We start from the raw sequence: 6,781 nt of genomic DNA on the forward strand, positions 1-6,781 counted from the left end.
CAGAAGAAAATAAACAACAGTTGAGGCAGTTGGTGTAATTGGCCAGCAGACGAAAATAAATTTATGCCAGCTTGTGAGTACGGCTGCCGAGCATGATTCAGTGAGTAAATCGTGTGGCACAGAGCACAGGGCAGGCAGGAATAAAATTAAGTAAGAGACAAAGGCCAGGCTGCCTCTTGGAGACTATCACCCCTTCAACCACCCAGCTTTTCCCATTTCTGCCCGTTTCACTTGCATGTGTCCCCTCATGTCACTAATGTATGGGTTTCCCAGCCAGCCATAATGTTTCTCAGGAGGGACATATGCTTGAGTCACTGCTAAAACAAATACCCAAACCCACCAAAACCCAAGCAGAATTAAAAAAAAAAAAAAAAAGAAAAGAAAATGTTCAGCAGAAAATCCCAACCATTTCAAGTGCTCTTTGAGCACCATACATGAATAACAAAGAGTGAGCCTGCCATTTATTCCTTTGCGGATCACTTTTAAGATCAGCTTTTGTTCTGTGCTTTTTAGAGCAGCTCAAGTCCAATGGACAAAAATTCCATTCCCAGGAGCACACAAGAAAGAACTGGGCAGCCCTGGGCTGCACATTTCACCTTTACTTTTTTATTCTATGCTATAAATATTCGGCATGGTCTTAACACATTGCGCCAGCGTCTTCCTTTATGCAGTGGGGCCAACAGCTTGGGACTCTGCAAGTAGGAAAGGAGGATGGAGACTGTAGATGATGTGAATCACCTACAAAAAAGAGACCTCAGCCAGGGTGGAGGGGACCCCACCAAACATTAGTATAACCTCTGCTTTGCAGACGCTGCTTCTGTATCTTACAGACAGCAGAGAAAACAGCTCCCCTTTTTGCATCTCGGCCTGGATATGTAGAAGGCATTTTAGACACCTGCTTATCTCCTGGTTAGCAAACCACTTGCTCTTTATCAGCTCTCTCTGTGAAACACCAGCCTGCCTTTTTTGCAGAGAAGGTCCAGTTCTTGCTGGCACAAAGGTGGTTTCAAAGGCAGCAGAACCCCAATGCTCATGTTATCTCTCACCTTCAAAGAAACATCCTGGCTTGTTGACAGCTCAAGCCCATCCTTTGCAGAGAGCTAGGGGGGTCTCCTTCCTACAGAGAAAGCACTGAACAAGTTCCCAGCAACAGCTGCTTTTCTTTTCTTTTTCCTCAAATTGGTGGGCTGCCTGTTTCCCCCTGGTTTACTCACTCTTTTTCAAAACAGCCAACTAAATCACAGTACAAAGCAATGAGGTCACTATAAACTCTGCAGAAGAAGTTATCACTGCTATCCTATGATTCCTATGGTTCTTTGCTTTGATTGCCTTGTTTTCCTGAGCCATATGGGAAGATACTACCTCTCAGCAAAATACGGACGTGAGAAGTCTCAAGGGCTCTGCCTCAGATAACAAAGACACCAGCATTTTCTTTACACTTGTAACTTCATGAAGTAGAATTTTTCTTTCTTTTTTTTTTTTTTTTTTAGTTATAGGAGAAATATTTGCGCCAGATTTTCAAAGTTTAGTTCAATTCCCAGTTAGGCACGGCAAATAAACAGCCTGGTTTTCCCCTAGAACCTAGAGGTTCTTTGAAAAATCAGGTCATTAAAGGTGACAGCAGGAGCTGCTGAAGGCAGAGACCTTCCACCAAATCTTGCCCCAAACAGCTTCCTGTGCTGATAGCCATTCCTTTTTACAGCCTTCCATGGAGCTCAGGAAATAACATCATGGTGGTAACACTGGACAGCTGGAGGAGGTGGGGACCACTGAAGTTTGTGTTGTTAGATATAGGTGGTGCATTTAAGCAGATACATTTTCATGCTCTGACAGGATGATGGATTCACTCTGCCTTCACCAAGGCCAGGAAGATCCACAGCAGGCATCGTGTGTCCAGTACAAAAACATTTCCCTCTTTGAATACGAAAAATAAATCCATAGGGTGACCACAGAGTCTCCAGACACAAGGCATTTTAGGGTAAGGTCAACTCATTAACAATGAATTGTTGGTGAGGAGACTCTAAGGCATATCTTTGTACCTGCAAAGTCACTCATCCAAAGTCCTCCAAGTGCCTTGCAAATATTAATTGATGACTCGCATGGTGGGGATGTAGGTAAATATCAGCTCCCCTGTTTTACAGACAGGTCAACTGTTGCATAATCTCAGTTGATGTAATTCAGAAACTAAAACCAAAAGGTCGTTTTCTGTTTTAAGGACTATATGACTTTCCCTGCATTGTGTAATATTTCTTCATGTTATGCAACCATTTTTCCTGGTATTTTACATGTGTGTCTATCCAATTTTCCGCTGTCTTCCATGGTTGTCTGTTCTGCAACCCAGATAAGTCCTCTGCTTATTTATTGGAGATCTCCCTTATCTGCAGGCTTTCATCACATGTTGGAGTCCCCAACAACTCCCATCTCCATAGACCACTACCAAGCCCCATATGCAGATAACTGGGACTAACGGTTTGGACATAAACCTTGAGCAGGTATCACTGAGGCAAGCTGTGAACCAGATACTCTTTTGTCTAATGACTGTCTAGATCCATCTGGAAATGTGAAATCAGGCATCAAGCCTGGGTAGAAGGCACATCTGCCCTAGTAACAAATGCCAAATCTAAGGCGTCTCTTGAGGTTAATTTTCAGTGTTTGGCACACAGCTTACCCCTTTATTTGGAGAAATGACATTGATCAGAGGATTTTTAACTCCCCAGGCCTCCCCAGGGTGGTGGATGTGTTAAACCACACCTTGTGAAGAGAAAAGAAAAGGTGTGATCTCAGGACGGAGGGCTACTGGAGACCGTAGGACACACATCTCAGCTGAGGGGCAATTTCTGCTGCTGCTTCTTCATTACTGAAGTGTGCAATTACAGCCAGCTTTAGAATAACCTTGTTTGCAGCAAGTGTTGCTCCAGATTTCATATCTTTGAGTTAATCTTTTGTTTGCTTTTCTCTTGTTGTCCAAACGTCTGGTAGAGTTCTGCTCAGGATGACAACACCAAGCTACAAAGGCTGAGTAGATAAGGAGCACGAACTGAGTTTCTCTAATGGATAAAAAATTCAGCATCAAGGTATCAGGGTCAAGCAGAAAATGAGATTTTTTTTTTCTTCCCCTCCTTTTTTTTTTTTTTAAACAGGGTGAAACAAGAGTGATATTCTTGTCACAACTGCAGTGTAGCTAGTGGCAAGTGACATGAGAGGTTGTTACTTGATTCTCCTCTCACCACTGCTTCAGTTTCCCATGGAGGATGTCCCCAGGAAAAGAACTAACTTTGACAAGACTGTGACAAAATATGCAGGATGATCACCGTGGGAGTAGTCAGAGGACTTTTTTGGCACCAGCCCAAGGAAAGCCATGGTCTGACATAATCCAACCATTCACCTCTTTCTTTGTCTTGTTCCCCTTGGACCTGGGGTGGGGCAGGGCAGGCCTCACATAGCCTCTGCCCCCACACTGCACAAGGTATCCTTTAAAATAACTGGATGAAGTCTTTACACGCAGTCTTTACATCCTTTCAGTATCGATTGTGGAAATTCCGTGTTCATCCCACCATAGTGGTGGAGAATGCATTTTGATCTGTATCTGCCAATCCATTAGCTATGCTGGTGCTTGAGGCTGAAACATCATCTTCAGCTTTAAACTGAGTCCTCTTCCAGGAGGACAACACAATGTTTCTGTCCACGCTGATGGTGGAAGACTTGACCTAGGAATGAGCACAGTTCAGCAGTCAGAAAGATGAAGAGTTGACACCATTTAGGAAAGGTGACCTTTCTGCCCAGTAGTAGTTGAAGTTATACAACACCTTCTAGGTTTTCCAGAAGACCATTTTACTCTTAGACAGGCTCTTAGACTTTTTTCTTTTATGCAGCACAGAAGGGGAAACACTAGCCTTGCTGATTGAAAACTCTGTTTCAAGCAGTAAAAGCTGGCAATACTGAGGAGAAACATAAGCTCGAGAAGGAACCGTGCTCAAACGAGTGCCCTATTGTGAGATAAGTTTTTCTTTTGGTGATGAATCAACATAATAATCCATCTGTAACACTAGATGCATCTGCCTGTACTACAGCAAAGGGCCATCTGCCCATCTGCATATATGTTCAAAATGCTGCTGGGACAACCACGATGGTTTCTTAATGAAAGGCACTTGGCAATTAGCACTTAAGTGAAAGCGTGCCTGGGTGGTTCTGAGCCCTCATTTGTCCTTCCCACTCCAGTGCAACAAGTGTCTGTAACTTTTTCTCTTTATTTTTATTCCAGCAATTTCTTTTTAAAGCCAGCGGGGAGGGGTGAACACGTTCTGATTCCTGCAACAGCAGGAGCCGAGGCAAGTTGTAATCAACATATGTCCGGTGTAAGCTGGGCGGCCACGAATTATCGGGGCAAACCACCCATCCTTTCCAAAATACCCACCTGCTCGGGGGCCAGGCTGCAGCAAAGCCATCCACTACGTGGCTCCATCTGTCCGATAAACAGGCTGCACGCATTTGCTGAAAGCTGAATCATTTTGCCTCTATTTACTTCCTTTCTTTCCCCCCCCTCTTCTCCCCCGCTCTTCTAATTGGAGCTCGCTTGAAAGGTGCAGGCACCCGCAAAAACAAAGCAGCACAATGAGGCCGGTGCTGACTGTTCGTTAAACTGCTCCAACTGAAATCCATGCCTGGCTGAGGCTGAGCATAAAGGAGACAGACCTTGTCAGCCTCCAGCCTGAGCGGGAAAATTAAAAAGAAAAATTAACCAGGCTACAGAACGATGCATGAAATCCACTGGGGGAGGGTTGTGTTAAAGCTAAAGTAGCTGCAACCAGGATACAAAGGGTGTCATAGAACCTGGGTCCTGCTGGAAAACCAGGTGAGAGAACATGCCTTATGCTAAAAATCCCAAGGACCAGCTCTCCAGCAACACTCAGCCAAGGAGCAAACCAGAAGGAAGACCAGAGCATCCCTGAATCCATCCCCAGCTCCACCACAGCCTCCCTCATCAGCTTTAAGGTACAGTCCCAACTGTTACATCAAGCGCAGGACTAGAGCACAGACCCCAGAGTGTACAAGAAAGTCATGAAAATTATGTGTATTGGCATTGTAGTGTCTAAGCAGATGTAATAAGGAAAGCACAGCTTCTTGGAGGAAGTCTTCCCTTGGCATCCACATCCCAGAATCATCCTAGCAGTCCTGTCATATGTAAGAAATAGGCATGTTTCTTTCCCTACTGCAAAGAAAAAAAGGATGGCCAGGAAGATGAATTGCTCCCAATCTGGAAAATGCAGGCTGCTGCATGGAGCTTCTAGGCCAGGACATACTGTGGTCATGAATTTCCTTCATCTAATCACTTAACCTCATTAGGGAAATGCTGCATTTCTCCACTAATCAGACCTTCCATTTCACTTACAAAGGAGAGACTGAAAAAAAGAGAACTAATTGTGATTCTAAATAAATTTTACTAAAAATATTCACCAATCCACTAGACAGTAAAGACACATTATTTTCCCAGTGGTCTGGACTATCTCCATAGGAATCAGTTGAGTTTTCAGATGGACTACTTGCAAAAGGCATTAAAATTAGACAGTAAAAGCTGTTTGCAAGAATTAACATTGGTAGAAGCATCGACTTTCTGGTGAGAGAGTGAGACAGGGGGAATGAGTCAAGTTTCAAACACCTGACAAGTCAAAAAGGGCCTTTCTGGGGAAAACACCTCCTCTCTGTAGATGATGGTGAGATTTTTCTTCATTCTTTGCCATTGTCTCATTGGGTTACTCCCCAGAAGGGCACAGAGAGAATCTGAAAGATGCATGAAGTTATTATTTAGCATAGGAAGATTATGGGAAATAAGTGTTGCCTACCTGAAAGTGTTGCTACACACAGCCGATGCTGCTGCCAAGTGCAGTAAATTTCTCTGTGAGTTGCACACACTATGTCTTAAAAGGTACTGCTTTTCCATTCTTCATATCCATGACCCACTGTTTTCCTTTGGCTTTAGAAACCCATATACCAACCTGTTAATCCAAGAAAACCTTCCTTCCCCACAAACATCTCACCATGATGAGGAGCTTTGCCCCAGCCCACCATGAATCCCCACTGCCTGTGTGTCCCTCCTGACTCTGCTCTTCAAGCAATGCAGATCAACATTCAAGAGCCCAACAATTTGCATGACCAATTGCACTTCAGAGTTTGCAGGGGTGGATTTCAACTCCTGGAATGGTGCTCGGCCTTCAGCCGGATGAATTGCCGGTCGTATTTTTCCAGCCTTGCTCCCACCTCTGCCCAAAGGAAGGGTGCTGAATTCCCTGTATCCATGCATCTGGTGTCCTGGCTGCATTGCATCCCTGCATCCTGCCACCCACCACACCATGGTGGGCATTTTGATGTGAGCATAGACACGTGGTGTGCTTTCCAGGAACAACTTTTACGGGAGCCACGTGTTTCACAACCATGCCCGTGCAATGAGGAGGTGAGAGGTGCTGGTGCAGCACATCCACTCACAGGGTGCAGCTCTGGAGAGCTTTTGCCATTGGCTTCAAAGGGGAGTGTTCCCAGGCACCCATGTGTGTTGGTGAGGGATGAGAAACACAGTGACTGACAGGGAGCCAGCAGGCCCACCACAGGGCCAGAGCCCAGTGGATCTGGCTAAAGGGAGACTAGGAGCATCCTCGAGTCCACATCCCAGCTCCACTGCAGGCTCTCTCATCAGTTTTAAAGTACAGGTCCAAACAATTAGATAAAGCACAGGACTTGAGCGCAGCCCCAGAGTGGACAACAAAGCACCCAGTTCTCTGGGTTGCAG

This window comes from Chiroxiphia lanceolata, chromosome 4, assembly GCF_009829145.1.
Source record: "Chiroxiphia lanceolata isolate bChiLan1 chromosome 4, bChiLan1.pri, whole genome shotgun sequence".
In the NCBI taxonomy this organism is placed as follows: domain Eukaryota; kingdom Metazoa; phylum Chordata; class Aves; order Passeriformes; family Pipridae; genus Chiroxiphia; species Chiroxiphia lanceolata.